Consider the following 16,739-nt stretch of genomic DNA (forward strand, 5'->3'; position numbering starts at 1 on the left):
GTAAGAAGAATCTCCCTTTTTACCTCTTTCTTTAGTTCATTTCTTTGGAAATAATATCAACTTTTATACAATTCTTCAGTAACAAGAAATAACAGGTTCTGGGTAAATGGCACCAATCATTTCACATGGAATTCCTATAGAATTAAAAAATAGCTATGTGTGTGTGTGTGTAAATATATATATATATATTCATACACACATATAGCTACTAGATATTTATTGGAATAAGAATGTTGGATTTGATGGGATAGAAGCATCCATTCCAGAATTTAAAATCCTATTTTATCTAGTACACATTCTTAAATGGTGAAAGTGACTTAATTTGGAGGTAGGTAAAATGTCTTTGAATATGTGTTAGGGAGAGGTTTTAGACAAATATTTCTTCCTTGGAACTTCCATATTTTCTCTACCCACATTTTTAAATATTTCCACCTGTTTCAAAAAAGATGGGAAGATATAATTATTTATGTATGTGGCTCCTTATAAATGGCAACTTTATAGGGTTATTTAAATTAGTGTGTGAATGTGCATGTGTGAAGTACACTCACAGATTCACTAAACCCCACCTAAAATTATGCAAACACGGAATTGGCCAAAATAATTCTAATATGAAAGCATACATTAAGTCTAACATACTGCCCAAAGGAAAAGTATTTTTAGCTAAATGAAAACCATCTGTAAACACAAGGTAGCTAGAGTGCAAAGAAAATGGATGGAGTGTCTCTAGTAGCAGATGCGACTGATATTTCAAGCTCTGGCTCTCACTTCTCCTGTCTATATTGCCCCCAGTTGAGTAGAAAAATATTTTGAGCAAACTGTCCAGGATGTGGCATCTTTACCTCTCCGCCTTCCCCGTTTTGCCTCCCAGAGTGATTCTTCCTTTTCAAAGTGCAGTGAAACCCCCAAGAGAGTAAACTAACACCATATCCAGCCATTCCTTGGAGAAGTTTCAGCACACTTTCTGCATTTATGCTTGCTATTCAGCATTAGGCTGAAAGTGTCTGCTGTGCAGAAAACTTTTAACATCATATTTTAGAATGCAAACCCAGAAGGACTTACCTTGACAATTTGGGGGGCCCAAAATAAATTTTTTCTGGGTCCTTTCTGACTGCTTCTGATGACATGATTAAGTGATGAGAGCTTCTAATTCAATTCCTTTCTTTTGTGTTACCCAGTCATCCCTCTGACAGTCCTTGTTGAGTTCAGTCCTGTGCAGGGACACTTTGAGTTCTCGTCCCCTTCTGGCATCTAGAGAAACAAAGACAATGACAGGGTCCCTGACCTTGAGGATATTACAGGTAATTGTGGGATGCGGTTCCTCAGGGGACACGACAGGCGGGAACAGGCACATTTCAGGGATGTGGTAGAGAGAGAACTCAGCTTTAGGACGTTTATGGCATACCCGTGGCCCTTTCGTTATGTCCTGATTTTCCCAAGTCAGCTAACCCCTGTCTTTTCTCATTGTTTCCATAAATGTTTGTAACTGCCCTCTCTTCCATGACATCTGGTTTAGATCTGTCTTCAAAAACTGCTGCTCTCCCAGCTACTGTACTTGGTAAACTCCAAATTTCTCCAGCTTTTTCTCTTCCTTCGCTCAGCCCTTTCACTGATTCCTGACCCCTGGTGAGCCCATCACACCGCTGTTCCCTGTTCGGGTTTCTGCCTATCAGCTGTTGGCCGATTTTGAAATTAGCATTCACAAAGCCCATATTTGCATCCACACACAGAAGATCTCTCCCACCTACAGCCAAAGGAAGACAAGTATAATATCCATATAATTGGGAGGAGGGACTATTAATCACACAGCCGAGCAGAAAGGACTGCCAGAACACCCTAATGATGAGCCAGGTGTGAGATTTCCTGCTCTCCTCTCCTCCAGCAGCATTTTCCTCTATAAGGTCTCAGAGCTCACATTCAACAGGATTACACATGTGCATAGTTTTAATAAAACTAAAAATAAAAAAATCCACACTTACAAAATAGATAAAATAGATGTGAGAGAGGGTGGGGAGAAGAAAGGAGCAGATCAGCTAGGGATCCTGTGCTCTTCACGTGACAAAGAAATTAATCCAATTACTTCAAGAAGTGTGAGATTGAGACTGTGCAGATTACAGGGATCGTTCACACAGACTAAATCCTTTGACTGTAGAGGTGAGGGCAGTGGGATTCAGAGTTCTTCAGTAGCAAAGAATTCCGTCATTGATATGTCTGCCATGGGTGAGGGGAATGGAGGTATGGATGTCCCATATTTGTCATGCACGCACTATGTGACACTTCCTTTAACCAACATAATAAAAAGGGAGTTTTTGTTTTTACAAACAAGTGTACATTAATGAAAGTATAAGGAAAACATCTGTTACAAACACTGAACTATGTTAAGATATGTTAAAATTCCAATAGACACATTGGACAAAAACAAAAGCAAAAAATCAACCCCTCTTTTCTTTGGCCACATCCAGAAGATCAATATCTCTAAATTTAATATAAGTCTCTCCAACCAAAATTGCTTTTTGCTGATTTCCTTTATTGCCTTTATTCTACGTCCTTTATTTCTGACACACTTCTAAGTTCATGCTGCTGCCTATTAGGTTTTTTTTTGGAGAAGAGCAGAGGCTATTAGTCAAAATGTAAATAAACATTTCCCAAGCCATTAAATTTGACTTTAGAAACAATATACAATTTAGAAGGGAAGTCACAGAAGACTTTAGAACAGGTTCTACTACCTGATACATTGTTCATAGCTAAAATTTTGCTAGCTGCCAAATTCATCCTTTAACTATGAAAAATATCTCTAAATAAAATCAAATGCTTTGTGGAGGGTGTGAAATCACAGAAATCCGTGTTCATAAGAGTGTGGTTAAAATATATATTTCAATAAAATACATACATTTGATGGGTAAAGTTACAGGTATTTCCAATTATTCCCAGAAAATAATTTACATTTGCAAGTTGGCTTGCTAAGCCTTGCCTGGGAATGCCACTGGTAACAAAATGTTCCAAAGATTAATGCTCTCAGCCAGGTCCAGGTGGAGCTGCGCTGGGGACCCCTGGTTCTTGCTTCTGTGGGTCGAGCTTCTGCCCTGTAAGAAAGCAGGAGGCTGGCTTTATTGCATGTAGCCCCCTCCCTTAATGGAAACATTTTTGTTTCCAATGATTTGATTGTCAAGGACTTGGGTTCTCAATTCCATGTTGCATAGGACATTGCTATTAAAATGGTAAATATTAAATTGAAGTTGGGAACTTGCATCTTTCTAAAGGACTGACTGGGGAAACCAACCACAAGTGATGTGGTTGTCACGTGGATGCCCTCTGGCACATTTATTTGAACTGAAAAATTAGGGCAGTTTTCTAAGCAGAAATGAAATTTGATTTGTTTGATGGGTTTTACAGTGGAACTTGATCGGTCCTTTAAACACTAAGAGTTTGCCACTTAAGTTTTAAATCATTGATTTTGCCATTTGCCATGCCCTAAATTAGCCAGATCGGCATCTTCACAGTTTGACAGCAGTATATTCAAACCACACAAATTAAAAAATGAGTTGATAAACTATTTCTATTGTGAAACATATATGTATATTAATATTTCAATTTTGCAGACTTTTTTCTATATATATGAGGTGAAACTACATGCCTCTGACAGAAAGAGTCAGAAGTACAATTTATAAGCATTTGTCATGTCCTGGTAAAGTGTTTTTGGTATATTTCCCAGAAATTGCGTTTGCAAATTAGGCAATTTACGATTTTTTGCTTTCATTAAAATTAAAGGAAAACTGAATTTGTCAGTTGGTAGATTATTTTAAATATTTTGGGGGGAACTATATAAATTGTAGCATGCAACTCAAAAGAAGTTTAAGGATTTGAATGACTCACATTGCTAAAACAAAATGCTTTCTATATTTCTCTATTTAGAGATCAAAGTTTTCAACATTTAAACAAAAAGAACACCCCAAACTAGGAATATAATTCATGCTGAACTCTATCTCATTCTAGCAATAAGAAATGTGTTTCCAATAAAATTTTTACTTTTATACCTAATAATGCTTATCAATGTTACTAATAGACTATATTGATGCAATCATTGGTATACAAAGAATAACTGTAACAATAATTCAATTAAGAATACATTTTTAAAATTTAGTTCCTTATGTTCTCAGGAAAGAAAGAAATATGTGTGTTGTATGTCCATGCAACCATATACATACATATATATATAGTTGTTCCAGATGAGTTTGATAAATGATCAAATTTTAGGTAAAACACATATTAGGACAAAATTCTGTGGAAGGTGCTGGTGTGGAAATATAAGTTCAAAAAGAAAAGGAACCAAATAAAATTTATGTTTTTTAAGACAGAGTATATTCATGTGTTTTTAAATGAAAGAAGATGAATATCAAATCACAATGGTATTCAAACTGCATTAGATGTATTTAAAAGTAATTTAACAGTTCTCTTATCTATTGATATTTAAAATATGCCAGAATAAACAGCTCCTTTTCAACTATTTAAACTAATGTTTAAAAAATATACAATGTCAATTTAAAGTGTACATATTTTTTCAATGAACATTTTTAAAAATTCATTCGGGATATGGGAGCAGAAATGACTGATGGCCACTATGCTAAAGCAACAGTTCTTGACACTGACTGAGAATAGGAATTCCACTTTGAATGTTTGAAAAATTACCATAAACATGAACACACCTGGAATTTTTTTATTATTAGTCCTGAGGAAGGGCCTCGCTGTTGTTTTCAAAATTTCCTTCGGAAGTATTAGTGCCTTTTCTCTCCATTCTCTCCTGACCCCCTTAATGCCCTGATGGCTCAGAAATACATGGTGTGAAGGCAGGGAAGGTGACTCTGCAATGCCAAAATGGTGCCCCAGCTCCATCAGTTCCTCTCTAAGCCTTGAGAGTCACTTTCCTTCCAGAACTGCCCATTACATGACTACCTGTTTCCAAATGATGACTCTGTCTACCTAGACTGTGTACACCGCACATCTGCACTCCACAGTGAGTTAATGTAGAACTAGAACAGAAACCTGAATATTCTATTTCCTGGTCCAGTGTCAAAGACCATACAACAGCTCCCAGGACAAAAATGCTTGTTGCATGTGATGGAAATGGGTAGAATGACAAACACTGTCCTTTGCTTGCTCCCGTGATGACTCAGCTGCTTTTATTTATTTATTTACTTTAACTTTTTATTTCGGCTTGGCTTCTATTACCATGCACACTGCTCCAACTCTAGTTCTAGATACTCTGGTATCAAAAGGTGGTAATCTTATCAAAAGGTGGAATCCAATAAATGAAATGAATGTGATTTGTCTCTCTGTAGCATCAGAATAGCTTGTACAAATATTCACAAAAATCGGAGGAAAGAACCAAATCACAGTGTAAACAGAGGATTATTAAGGTTACAGAAATAGAAGATATTTTTCTTTGTGCTGTTGAGTGCTGCAAAACACATAAAATAAGCAACATTTCATAAACTAATTTTAGAACCCCAAATTGCATAAATGCCAGTGTAGTAGGAAGTATTAAGACTTAATGAGCATGCATTCTAACCAATTCTTTATTCCCCTGGACCACAGCAAATTCATCTGAAATATTATCCCTTCAGAACATAATACCCTCATATCCTGGCCACAGATGTAAAACACAATTGGGCTAAAATATAAACCTAAACAATTAGTTAGTATGTCCTCTGCTTTATTGTACTTTATTCCTAAAAGGTATTTCAGCCTTTTCTGATTGTTCTGAGATTTCATAAAAAAGCAGATTGCGTGGACTTAAACAGACTCTAAAGTCAAATAAAATCTAAGGTTTTGGTTTTGCTTTAACTTTTTTGCCTTTAATATTCTCTGATATTTCCTATATGCAAATTCAGATCTATGAGGTAAAATGTTCACAGTTTGGGAATATGTTTCCTTAAATCTTCTATATAACGGTATAATAAACTATTTTGTAATTATGAAATAAGTAGGATAGTGTTTAAGAAATTGCTTTGAAAACAATAAAGGCAGCATTATTTATTCTCTCCTTAGCTCCAATTCTTCCAGTGCTCATTGAGAATACTTTTTTTTTTCAGGCTAATTCATGGTGACAGTATGCACAAATAAACTAAAGGTCTATTTACTCCCTAGATAAAACTGTGATTCTTCAAGCCAGCGTGAGTCTAGTTAGTGTATACCCAGACTGGCCTACACAGGTTTTATCCCATGTCAACCATTGTCATCAGTGTGCAATAGCTGCTTCTAAATGTAATGTTTGAAGTGCTTGCTTACTCCTTGAGCATAATATCATTTATCTATGAGAATTCTTGGAAACATTATGGAATATAAATACCACTACATTGAAGATTGTAGTAAGGATGTGAACTGTAGGCTGCAACAAAGCACCAATAATTAGGCTTTCTTTTTTTTTTTTAAGATTTATTTATTTATTTATTTCTCTCCCCTTCCCCCCACCCCCACCCTGGTTGTCTGTTCTCTGTGTCTATTTTTGCTGCGTCTTCTTTGTCTGCTTCTGTTGTTGTCAGCGGCTCGGGAATCTGTGTTTCATTTTGTTGCATCATCTTGTTGTGTCAGCTCTCCGTGTGTGCAGCACCATTCCTGGGCAGGCTTTCTTTTAAAATATGAGATTCAAGTGGAAATTGCCACCATAGAGAAGTATACGATGAACAATGTACAATTCCATTCCTTACATTTTATTTCATAATCTTAATTCAAAAAGTAAAAAGCATACTGAAATATACTTAAAATATAGTATTTTACAGAAAACACAAGCTATTGGCCTTGAGCAAAAGATTGCCATCTTCATTTGTAACATACAATATCATTACAAGTATTAGCATGTTATACTAGAGTAAATGAAAAAGATTTTTTAAAATATGGACAAACATGTAAGTTAAATAGTGTTAACACAGTAGAAAAAGAGCCATCTGTAATATTCCTTTTATACCTTTTACTGTTAACAATTCTAAAAATAGGATTTGAAATTCTGCTTTTCTCAACCCACACATTCTTCACCACAATTGGGCATGAGATTCCTAGTTGTCATTATTCTATTGCCTTCCTCTCCTCGTTGTATCATGGCTGAGCCTCTCTCTGCCATTTGCTCTGATTCCCATCAATTGTGTTAAATTCCTCTCAAGCAGTAATCCTGAGGATAAAATTCACAACTTTCACTTATATATCCTAACTTAATTCATATCATATTTTATGATACTTAGGGAAGTAGCTATTCATCACATGATTATTTTGGTTAATAATAATTGCAAATATGGCTCCAGAGTCTGGTGAATTCTTAACAATGAATTAGATGTAGTCACACCTCTTAGGCTAGTGTGGATTTCTTTCTCTTCTTATATTATAAACACACAGGTTTCTCTACTCTCCTTCATTGACTCTTAATCACTCTACCTCCTAAATATGGTCTACCCCCATCAGACACTTTATAAATATAAATTGTTCCTTTATCTTTTCACTATCCAATGTCTTATTTTCATTTATCTTCACTTTTTCTACCCCATGTTCCATAGATTTTTAATGATTTCTTTCATCACAGTTTTTTGGGTAGATTCTCTCTTTTTAAAATTTCTGAGTTTTATGAATCAAACTTGTCATTTCATGCCAACTTATTAGTCAAAACGACTTAAGGTTGTTTTAGTCCAATTTTAAGTGAAACTATATCATGAAGTGCAGAAGTGTTCCACATCAGTGAATCAATAGTCGTTTCATGTATTAGTATTTTGCAATGTGCTTATTTTAAAGACTCAGGAAAGCATGTTTTGCTTACAAATTAAAATATTAGAGGCAACTTGTTAAGAGAAGCTTGAAATCAAAAGGACAGTAAATGAATGGCCAGGGTGCCAATAACAAATTATTGCCAGGGTAGCATGTGGAGTAATGGGTCATAATTGCTGTCTTCTAATGCATGTAGTAGGTTAATCAGAGTCCCAGCAAACACAGGTAGTTGATAAGCCTACATGTTCTTGAAATTCTATTCTTTCCTCATGGACATAAATAAGGTAAATGCAGAAGAGGCCTTCCCTTCAGTTTCTGAGCCTGCACATATGTTTCATTCGTATGGAATTCATACACAGACTCAAACCCATAGAGAAAAATTATTTCCTCTTCTTGTTTCAATTCATCACATACTGGGTTCTGAACTGCAGGCCAATAAGCCGTCTTCAGAGCTATTGTTCCTAGGAGCAGAGTCCAAACTTGAATGACATACGGCTCAGTTAGTCATTCAATTAAAAAATATAATTAGTAAATCAGGTAAGTCCATCAGACACCACAAAATGACCGGTTTGGAAGTTTCTGATTTTCAAATGATTGTTTGAAGTTGTATAGATTCCATCAAAAGATGCAAATTGTAAGTATTTTATTTTTCCATATTCTTCAACTACTTGGGGCTAGAAACATCTTTACATTAATTGTCATTCAACAAATATTTACTGAGTGCTTCCCATGTACATTGGTATGGCTCTAGGCACTAGAGATATAGTGGTGAAGGAAACAAAGTCCCTGCCTTCGTGGAACTTAAATTCTTATGAAGGAGGCAGATGAATACACAAAGTGTGTCCAGTATGATAACTGCCCTGGGGAAGAATAACAAAGGATGTGGTAAAAGAGAGCAACTAAAGGATGCTCACTCTGATAGGTGGTTTTTCAAGACAAGACCTAACTTAAGTGAAGGCTGGGCTAGGTGGCTATTTAGGGGAAGAGCATTTGTGGCAGGATAAAGGGTAAGTTAAGGGCAGTGGCCTCCAGTCAGGAGGCTTCATCTGGAGTGCTGACCAGTATAACCTAGTCTACCTCAGGAAATACACGTCACCACTGTCAAAAGGAAGTTAGCTGAGAAGCGGATATGGCTCAAGCAGTTGAACTTCTGCCCACCATATGGGAGGTCCCAGGTTCAGTGCCTGGTTCCTCCTAGAGAGGATGAGCAAGATGGTGAGCTGGCACAATGGGCTGGCATGACAGACTGATGCAACAAGATGATGCAACAAGAGACGCAAGGAGGGAAAACATAACGAGAAACACAACAAAGCAGGGAGTGGAGGTGGCTAAAGTGATTAGGTGCCTCCCTCCCATATGGTAGCTGCCAGGTGCGGTTCCTGGTGCCTCTGAAAAGGAAGATGAGCACACACAAACAGACACAGCAAGCCCAAATAATGGGCATGGGGAGGGGGAGAAATAAATAAATAAAATAAATCATTAAATTAAAAAAAGGAACTTAGCTTACATACCTCTTTCTTCTTCCCTCTCTCTGCCTTTAGTATATTTAAATTCTCCTCTTTTGTTAAAAGATTCCACTACTATTTCCTTCAGAATCTGTTTCTTATCTCCACCCCCATTTCCCACATTTATATCCATCTTAGATTTATTTCAACTTTTTCTCTTCACCCTGCTTACTTCCATTTATCTGTCTCTGTCTGTCTGACAAGCGTGATGTTAAGCTTCCTTCTCCCTCTCTCAAGCCTTCACCCTTCTGTCCTTCTCTCCATCACTGTCAGTATAAACAACATTGTCCTCATTCCCGCAGGTTGGAATCATGACACCATCTTCACTCTTTTGGTGCCGTCTTGCTTCCAATATTCATAATCCACATGTGTTTCTGTATCATTGCACTTTAAAGAAACATTAGTTATTTCATTGCTAGAGGTTAATACTTTTTAAGATATTTGTGGAAAATCCCTCCCAGTGTTATGACTATGATTTATTTATTCATCTATTTGATTACACAATCTATTCATTACAATCAAGTTGATGCTAAGTAAGATTTTTATAGTAAACAGTGCCTTGTCAAGGGTTGATTGACATAACTCTTTATTGTGACTCATTCCTCTATACCAATTGCATTCATATAAATCTTAAAAATTGTGGACATTTTTTAAAAAGTTAACTCAATGAGAAAATTCTGGAATGTTAATGAAAATATGATTTTAGTTATCATAATAGCCATAGTTTTAAAACATTTTCACATATGAGTTATAATATTGTATACAACAACTGTAGGAGGTATATAGAATTAACTCAGTGTCCTGCCAGTGTGGCTGGAAAAATTATTTGATCATTTAAGTTGTAAATTAAAAACTATTCAAAGCTCTTTTTAAATGATATCTGCATGAACATTTACCTGAAATTAATCTTTGCTTTTATTTTCTTTTTGTGATCCATTCTAGATTTTTCTTTAAATCCTATATGCTCATAGATGTTAATCTCCAGAGAAACACAATGATTCTCCCAACAAAGGCAATTTGTTGCTTGGCTTTGCTTCACTGAAACCCAGTCGGAGGCTCTGATGATAGATAGTCTGCTTGTCAGCTTTGCTTCGTGAATCCAAAGAAAATGGAACTTATTCAGGAGCTGAGCCTCAAGCACTACCTGCACCTCTTATTTGGGCCTTTTCATGCCAGGTTTGGTGGGAACCGTAGTCTTTCATCATCTGGTTCACTGATAGAAAGAGAAGGGAGAAATTGCGTTTTAGGTACCACTCTGCAGACTGCTATATTGCAAAATAAACAAACAAAATATTTTTAGGGCACCACCTGCAGCAAGCAGCTGTACCAAGCAGAGCAGAACCACGAGGGGTGTGATTTGTTCCATTTAACATGAAGCTTTGAGGTTTGAGAAAAGAGGGAGGAGAAGGTTCTGTGTATACAACCCACACATCCGCAATTTAAACCGAAGTTCATCTTCTTTTTTTTAAATTAGAATTGAGGTATCATTATATTCTTCTACTCCACCCCCAGCCCAATTTCTGGTTGAAAACAATACTATATTAGGATTATAACAGTTAACTGAAAAATCCTTTTTCTCTGCGAGTAAACTTCTCCTTCCATTCAAGGGCAATTTTCTTTCATCAGCAACTTATACTTAAATGCCAACATGTAATATATAAGGTGTATATGAAATGGTCTCTGGCATTTACATGATGCCAATGGCATGATTAGAAAAACTCAAACACTTGGTTTACGTAGGCTTTTTCTCTTATCTGTAGCTTTCATCTAGTTTGTCCTTCTTCGGGATCTGTCTGCCTCTCTAAATATGCCACACAAGTCCAAAAATTCTCAGTGGAGCCTTTAGCTTATACTGATTGCCAATCAGTCCTTGTATTAATCCCTACCTTTCCAGATACAAAAAGCTCCTTATTGTGTCATGATAAAATTCCATTATTGCCTGCACTGTCGGAGTACCTAGAAGTTGAGGCTGATGCAAGGAATGTTTTCAGTGCTTGCTTTTTGTCCCCTAGATTTAAAAATCTCCTCATTCTTTTAATGGCTATTGATTCTGGCCTCACAAACCAAAGTCACCATTTCATTTTGAGTTCTTCTAGGTGAGCTGGGATAAATATAATTAAATTATAGATGACTTTGGAGACATTCCAGGTAGGTACAAATTGAGGTCATTTTAAGCACAGAGAAAGAAAGTTAGCTTTAATATTAAATTGGGTACCAAGGACTATACAATCTTTTGTCTTTTTTTGGAAAATGAATGAACTTTAACAGGAGAAAGGGAACTCATCTAAATGTCTATGAAATGAGCTAGAATGCCATTCTTGAGTCTTCTGTCACTGGCTAGGTTCTTAGTCTGAAAGAGAAAAGTACATTGACTATCTTCTTGTACCTCCAAACTACTCTTTCCAGCGGTTTTTAGATATTGCCCTAAAACTCAGAGAGGCAAGCTGAAAGAATTACCATCTTCAGTGATTCATGCCTTCAGCCAGTAGAAGAAACCCAGTCTATGATCCAGGAAGCTAGGCTGCCTCTCTTATTTGTACCTTCATCTTCAAGAATACGACTTTTTAAAATATTCATCATGAAATAAATTCCTGCCCAAGTTGTCTACAGGAGTGTTTAATGTGGGAACAGCTTTTATCTCTTTTACCGTTTTAACAAATTAAAAGGAATTCTCTCAAAAAAGCTTGCAGACTGAATTTTGCTAAATTATGTCTGCTTCCGAGGCTTGTCAATCAATCAATCTAGTTTCTACTTTAGTGTTGTGGACAATACTTTTAACTCTGTGTGGTGGAAACTATGGGAGAATGAAGGAAAAATCTTTTATCCCAAAAAACAGAATAGGACCTTTAGACAGAGTGCCCTTTATATTCCACAAAAGAAGAATCAGACTGATCTTTAATTAATACTTACAGTATTCAGGATATTCTGCAGTACTCTCCAGGGCATTTTAATAAAAATAGAGAAGATTTTGACTGTGCACCTTAATTAGTGTGGAATAGGAAGGGTTAGGACTAAGTGTGGTAGATGTAACTGCATTTTGAATGAGGCAAAATACAATGTGACTTGGCAAAAAGGAGGGTTCAACAATCCAACAGAGATAAACATTAGGCATCCTCACTAAGTCTCAGTTTCCTCCTCTATAATAGGTATAGCAATAGTATCTACCTCACTGAATTATGTGTCAGAGAATAAGACAATGAATGTAAAGATGCATCCCCATTTCTTTCACCAAGTATTCAGCCAAAATTAACTATTATTATTGTTATTAATATGAGGAAAAAGTAGAAGTGATCATTAGGGATTTTCATAAGACAGAAAGTAAGGAATCAGAAAGTTAGGGGAAATGCTTAGATGTGATTTAAAAGATAATGGAGGGAAGCGGATGTGGCTCAACCTCTTGGGCACCCACCTATCACATGGGAGGTCATGGGTTCGGGTCTGAGTGCCTCCTAAAAGAAAACGAGCAGATGCCACCTCCAGCCAGCCCCCACCATGACAAGTAGAGGCCACAAGCCAGCAGACTCCACAGCCCATGGGGAGCAGAAGTGGCTCGGCCCATTGGGCACTCACCTTTCATGTGGGAGGTCCCAGATGAGCAAACCATCTGGGGGAAAGGGGATAAATAAAGTAAATAAAAAATAAATCTTAAAAAATATATATATGGTGGAAACCACTGTAGCTTCTAAGCAGATGAGGAAGGGAGAGATGCCATTATTTGTTCATTACCCTGAGCCACCAAATTTTTATCATCCACTCACTCACTGTGTTTTCTATTAGGTGATAATATCTAATTATTCCTTTCATTGCACTGAAGATTCTTCCATAATAATCCAGTTATGAAATGGCCTAAATAAAATCCAAAACATGATGGTTATTTGAATACAAGAATTAAGAAAGAAGAAATCAGTGATTATGTTCACCATTTATAGAATGTGTTTCTCCTTAAAGGGAAATTTCCATGGACCTCCTCTTACTTTATGAAAAAAGGAAGCAGATGGTTGCTATGCTAGTTGATGGTGACCTGACCAGAGTCAAAGACAGATTGAGTATGTATCTGACAATGAAATATAACATCTAGTTTCAGGGGTAAATAATTAGCTTGATAATCATGGACTAATTCAAAGCTTGTTATGGATCTTTTTAATGTAGAGCACTCACATTATAAAATGCTTACGTCAGAATAAATTACTTCATATCACTTGTTTGAGTCTACACAGTACACTGGTATGAATATCAGAGTTCCTACATGCAGGAGCCACATTCTTGGAATTTACTCCTTAATGGTTCTTGGTTATCAGGAAGTTCTCAGGAGAAGAGCATACAAATTAAAATTTTTTATAAATTCACATATTGAATGTATGCATAGAAAAAATTCACCCATGCAAGGCGGTCTAAGGGAATTCCAAGTCTTTTGGACAGCCCAGGATTTGGAATATTTATTATTCTTGCTTTTATTAAACACTTTTACAGAAAGAAACATGAGTTTTAACAGAACAAGTTACTTGAACTCTGCAAACAATAAATTGTGCTGAGACAAAACTATAAGCAAATTTTAACGGTATCATTCCCTACCCCTTAAAAGTGCAACAAGATATGTCATCTAACATTGACTAGATTATATTAATAGAATAAAATGAGAAAAGTGGAAAATAAGTGGATATATTCAAAATAAATATTTATTTCAAACTTTTCTTAAAGTATAAATAGAAGCTAAGTCACACTATGTGGCTAGCTAATTGTATAGGACAAATGATTGGAGTTTTTCCCATTCTAAACATCATTTAGACTCAAAAGTTTAGAACAGGCCGTAGAAATTATTCAGTGTAATTTCTTTATTTTGTAGAGGACAGCAGGGAGTCACACAGCTGGATAGCTACAGGGCTAGGACTTTAAGCATGATACTCTGTCACATGGCATACTCCCTCAATTCTTATTTTGAAATTCTAAATGTTATGTCCTTATTCAACAACTTCATTTATTTTCACATAGAAAGAAAAATGTCTTTAAAAATTTTTATGACTTCTATTTATGAAACCAGAGTATAAAATTCATGCAGACTGTAGAGAAAATGGAAAGGTGGACAGAGTTGCTTTGAAAATCTTCATATTTCTTCCTTCCGGTCTCATTTCCTCCTTCCCTTTCCTGAACCCAGAGGCTCATTCTGCTGTTTTCCTTCCAAACTGAGATGGTGAACAGAGCCTCTTTATATCCCTCAAACTTAGCTTACTGCTAGGAACAGATCAGTATCACATAAATATTTGTTTTACTACACAGAACATTATCAACCAATTGTCACATTTGGAAAAATAGACTAGCTGAGAATGGTTTGACTTATTACCCCTCTTAGGGGCAAAAAAAAAAAATTGCAAATCATTGGAGATTCCAGAAATCTCTTTAGAATTCAGAAGAATGAATTTTGATCGTAGAATTGAGTTAGCACGAATGGAAATGAGGATGTACAAAGGGAGAATATTTTCTAAAGCATTCCCTGTGGCTGACTACCTTTTTACTTACAATAAGAATAATTTCCTAACAACAACTTTGATTGAAATTTCACATTGCCTGATACTTTTTAAAGACCTTTACATTAAATATCTCACTTATTAAATCTAAAGTGATAACATGACTTACTTTACAAGATTATTGTGAAGTTTAAATAATTCTTTTAAAGGGCATAGAAACAGTTCTTGGCCCATAGAATGCATTCAATAAATGGGGGCTGTTATTGACATTATCTCCTCCCTGCACATCTTTTCACCAATGTTCTCTTCTTCAGACTATATGCCTTTCATTTTATCAATGATAGGCAAGAAGTTGTGGTATTTGGCCTTCATGATCATGGATTTTCACCTCTGTAAGGTCAGCAAATTTTAAATGACAGCTCTATCCAAACACAAACACAACTCTGCAAGTATTGTCCAGCTAACTAGTTTATAGTCTGCCAATCTTGGAAAGGCCTCCCTTCTCTGGACTTGACAGCACTGTGACTCTTTAATTGGAAAGAGATGGACATTTCAAAGCACAGAAAGGCAGAGAGTTGCTGAAGAGTTTGACACATCCAGACAATGTTTAGTTTTTACCCATGTAACTTTTGTGCTTCAGGCTATAGTTGAGAATCCCGACTGGGCTGAGGGATTCGCTTTTGTCTCCCACATGTAGCATTGCTCACTTTGTAAATGGAGGCAGAAGACAGGAGGACCAAAACCTTTTGTGGATGTCTCAGCACGTTTGCCCAGGTTCTATTCCAGCAAAAAATAAATGTATACTGACTCTTTATATTCCATCTCTGGTTTATCACTGCATCGCATGATGCAATTTGATTCCTACCCGAAATGAAATCCCCATCCACTTGTATTTTGCTTTATTTTGTATTTACCTTTATTTCTAGCATTTAACTAGATAAGAAGCATGCCAAATGAGTTTAAGTAAAGGGATCTACAACCAGAATGCTCTGTGTTATTTATTATCATTATACGGGGATCTTAAAGGAAAGAATATACCAAGATTTGCTACTGACTTTAAAAACATTGGTCATTCTTCAGCTCCCTTCAGAATGGAAAACTCTTTACATATCTGGTGCCGCAGTTATATCAAATCCCAGCTTGAGATTTACTAAGCAATGGGGTCAGCACTGGCAATTTTCTTTCCAAAGGAATTTTCTGGAAAACTTTCTTTCTCCTCACACATCTTCTTCACCACGCTTGCCATCTTCTTTTCCTTTCATCCATTCCTATTACCATACACCCCGTTGTGCAGCTGGGTGATGCTCTAAATGGTGACAGCTGAATTCTGAAAAAAGTAAAACCAAGACAAATGCTAATATAGCTCTCTTCTTTTCAAGAGCTTAAGACCTCAGAATTGTTAGACTTTTACATTTCTTGGAAATCTGTGGGTATACATCGTTACCTTGTTTTAATCTGTATTTTCTAGATTATAGGAAATATAAAGGTATTTTCACATGTTTTGCAGAAATTCAGTTTCATTTTCTATGTTCTCCCTGTGATATCTTTGTCCATTTTTCAGTTGGGTTGTTTATGTTTTAAAAATTATTTATTGGTAACTTTTAAAAAATATGTTCTGGAAACTCATCTTTTTCATATTATTCTTCCATTTGATCCCTTGTCTTTAAGTTTTGTTGTGTTGTGAAATATTTTGTTAATGCACAAAATATTACATTTTTATATAGTCAAATTCATCATATATTTTCATTAATGTATACCTTATTTAAGGAATGTTTTGTCTACCCTGATGTCCCAAAAAATACACTCCTATATTTGTTCTAAAAATGTTCTAAACATTTGTTTTTCACATACATATCTTTAATTTATCTGGAATTTACTCTTCCATGTGATATGGTACATTAAAAATACCTAATTTTACTTTGTATCTGTAACAATAGCATCCCAACAATCATTTCTTTCTAGAAAATGTGATGAACAATATTTTCCTTATATGCCTAAGTCTGATCCCAGATGCTCTTTTCTGTGCATT

At 35.9% G+C, this 16,739-nt stretch overlaps 1 protein-coding gene across 3 annotated transcripts in view; it reads left to right on the forward strand.

Moving 5' to 3' along the window:
• Positions 1-16,739, forward strand: part of NKAIN2 (sodium/potassium transporting ATPase interacting 2) — a 1,086,452-nt gene that overhangs the window by 918,739 nt on the left and 150,974 nt on the right. The gene's annotated exons all lie outside the window — the stretch shown is intronic.

This window comes from Dasypus novemcinctus, chromosome 11, assembly GCF_030445035.2.
Source record: "Dasypus novemcinctus isolate mDasNov1 chromosome 11, mDasNov1.1.hap2, whole genome shotgun sequence".
NCBI lineage: Eukaryota > Metazoa > Chordata > Mammalia > Cingulata > Dasypodidae > Dasypus > Dasypus novemcinctus.